The sequence below is a fragment of the Triticum aestivum genome, chromosome 3B (genome assembly GCF_018294505.1).
Source record: "Triticum aestivum cultivar Chinese Spring chromosome 3B, IWGSC CS RefSeq v2.1, whole genome shotgun sequence".
In the NCBI taxonomy this organism is placed as follows: domain Eukaryota; kingdom Viridiplantae; phylum Streptophyta; class Magnoliopsida; order Poales; family Poaceae; genus Triticum; species Triticum aestivum.
Window position 1 is genome coordinate 550756252 of NC_057801.1, and position 3784 is coordinate 550760035.

The window sequence follows — 3784 nt, forward strand, 5'->3', positions numbered from 1 at the left end:
GTGGGGATGGATGAACAGGACCCCAGTCGAGCCGGTTGGGGGTGGATGAACAGGACCCCGTGGAGGGCTGGATGAACAGGACGACCCCATGGAGGGCTGGTTGAACAGTAGCCGGTGGAGGGCTGGACGAACAGTAGCCCGTGGAGGGGTGATTGAACAGGACCCCGTGGAGAGGGCTAGTTGAATAGTAGCCGGCGGAGGAGCGCGCGGTGGAGGCTGGATGAACAGGAGCCCGTGGATGAACAGTCACAGGTGGAGGCTGGAGGAGGTCGACTGTGGATGAATAGTAGCCTGTAGAGTTTGGGGGAGGTCGATGGTGGAGATGAACACTATCCCGTGGAGTCCCGTTTTGTGGTACGCCACACCCCTCCCGATAAACAGGACCCCTGTTTTGACCGTAGTGCTCCAACACAAGTCTGTTTCCTCCGTTTTGCGGTACACTACACCCCTCCCGATCAACAGGGCCCTGTTTTGACCCTAGGAGGTCCAAGAGAAGTCCGTTTCCTCCGTTTTGTGGTACGCTAGACCCCTCCCGATGAACAGGATCCTGTTTCGACCGTGGCCGGTCGAACACAAAGCCATTTCCTCCGTTCTGTGGTACGCCAGGCCCCGTTTCGATCGGCTGTTCCATCCAAGCCGGTTGGCTCCCGATGAACACAACGTATTCTGTTGCCTCTCGATGAATACGACGCATTCCGTTGCCTCCCCATGAACACGACGACGACGCAGTTTCTCCGTTCCGACCCAGCCATGTACACGAGCCCTGGCCGTACGTATGCACGAGTAGGCGTTCGAGACCCCGCCCATATGTACGTACGTGGCCGTATTTAATTTCTTGCACCCTGGCCATTGTACGTATGTGTACACGATATTAACGGGATTGCCTGACATGCTACATGCGCGCCTCTACTACGACACATGCCCTTCCTTACACGGCCATGGTTCATTGTTGCAGCCTACAGACAGACCGATCAACCAGTATGTACGTACACACTCGCGACCAGAATCACAACGTTACGTATGCTTCGACCAGGTGGGTCTCGACTGTCAGGCACTTCCTTGCATGCGAATATGTAGCTGGTGGGTCCCAGCAGTCAGGGGGCGAATCATTTTCTTTTGCCCGTAATATGGACGCACTTCCTTGTGTGCAAAGATGTAATTGGTGGGTCCCAACAGTCAGGGAGGAAACATTTTTTTCACGAATTACGGTCGCCCGTCCGGTGGGTCCCTGCTGTCAGGTGGAGGAATCATTATTTTGCACATGCGGAATACTCGGGTTAAACTTGACGAGCCTGGCATATACAGACATGGCCTCAGAACATTGGAGACCAAAAGGTCGAACGTGAATCATATAGTAGATATGATCAACGTAGAGATGTTCATCATTGATGACTACTCCATCTCACGTGATGATCAAACATTGTTTAGTTTATTTGGATCACATATCATTTAGATGACTTGAGGAATGTCTATCTAAGTGGGAGTTCTTAAGTAATTTGATTAATTGAACTTAATTTATCATGAACTTAGTCCTGATAGTATTTGCAAATTATGTCATAGATCAATAGCTCGTGATGTAGCTCCCCGTTTATTTTTGATATGTTCCTACAGAAAAATAAGTTGAAAGATGTTAGTAGCAATGATGCGGACTGGGTCCGTGATTTGAGGATTATCCTCGTTGCTGCACATAAGAATTATGTCCTTGATGCACCGCTAGGTGATAGACCGATTGTAGGAGAAGATGCAGGCGTTATGAATGTTTGACAAGCTCGATATGATGACTACTCGATAGTTTAGTGCGCCATACTTTATGGCTTAGAACCGGGACTTCAAAAACATTTTGAATGCCATGGAGCATATGAGATGTTCCAAGAGCTGAAATTGGTATTTCAGACTCATGCCCATGTCGAGAGGTATGAGACCTCTAACAAGTACTTTGCCTACAAGATGGAAGAGAATAGCTCAGCCAGTGAGCATGTGCTCAGAATGTCTGAGTACTACAATCACTTGAATCAAGTGGGAGTTAATCTTCTAGATAAGATAGTGATTGATAGAGTTCTCTAGTCACTATCACCAAGCTACTAGAACTTCGTGATGAACTATAATGTGCAAGGGATAACAGAAAAGATTCCCAAGCTCTTCGGGATGCTGAAATCAACGAAGGTAGAAATCAAGAAAGAGCATCAAGTGTTGATGGTCAACAAGACCACTAGTTTCAAGAAAAAAGGGCAAAGGAAAAGAAAGGGAACTTCAAGAAGAATGACAAGCAAGTTGCCACTCTCGTGAAGAAACCCAAAGCTAGACCTAAGCCTGAAACTGAGTGCTTCTACTGCAAAGGGAATGGTCACTAGAAGCGGAATTACCCCAAATACTTGGTAGATAAGAAGGATGGCAAAGTGAACAAAGGTATATTTTATCTACATGTTATTGATGTGTACTTTACTAGTGTTCATAGTAACCCCAACGTATTTGATATCGTTTAGTTGCTAAGATTAGTAACTCGAAATAGGAGTTGCAAAATGAACAGAGACTAGTTAAGGGCAAGGTGACGATGTGTGTTGGAAGTGATTCCAAGGTTGAGAAGATCACCATTGCACACTCTCTCTACCTCTGGGATTAGTATTTGACCTAAATAAATGTTATTTGGTGTTTGCGTTGAGCATGAATATGATTGGATCATGTTTATCGCAATGCGGTTATTCATTTAAGTCAGAGAATAATTGTTGTTCCGTTTACATGAATAAAACCTTCTATGGTCATACACCCAATGTAAATGGTTTATTGAATCTCGATCATAGTGATACACATACTCATAATATTGATGTCAAAAGATGCAAAGTTGATAATGATAGTGCAACATATTTGTGGCACTGCCGTTTAGGTCATATTGGTGTAAAGCGCATGAAGAAACTCCATATGGGTGTATTTTTGGAATCACTTGATTATGAACCATTTGATACTTGCAAACCATGCCTCATGGGAAAGATGACTAAAAGTCTATTCTCCGGAACAATGGAGCGAGCCAATGACTTATTGGAAATAATACATACCGATGTATGCAGTCCGATGAGTGTTGAGGCACGCGGCGGGTATCGTTATTTTCTAGCCTTCACAGATGATTTGAGCAGATATGGGTATATCTACTTAATGAAACACAAGTCTGAAACATTTGAAAAGTTCAAAGAATTTCAGAGTGAAGTGGAGAATCATCGTAATAAGAAAATAAAGTTTCTACGATCTGATCGTGGAGGCGAATATTTGAGTTACGAGTTTGGCCTTCATTTAAAACAATGTGGAATAGTTTCACTACTCACGCCACCTAGAACACCACAACGTAATGGTGTGTCCAAACGTCGTAACCGTACTTTATTAGATATGGTGCGGTCTATGATGTCTCTTACCGGTTTACCACTATCATTTTGGGGTTATGCATTAGAGACAACTGCATTCATGTTAAATAGGGCACCGTCTAAATCCATTGAGACGACACTGTATGAACTATGGTTTGACAAGAAACCTAAGTTGTCGTTTCTTAATGTTTGGGGTTGCGACACTTATGTCAAAAGGCTTCAGCCTGATAAGCTCGAACCCAAATCGGAGAAGTGCCTCTTCATAGGATACCCTAGGGAAAAAATTGGGTACACCTTCGACCACAGATCCGAAGGCAAGATCTTTGTCGCCAAGAATGGAAACTTTCTAGAGAAGGAGTTTCTCTCGAAATAAGTGAGTGGGAGGAAAGTAGAACTTGATGAGGTAATTGTACCTTTTCTCGAATTGGAAAGTA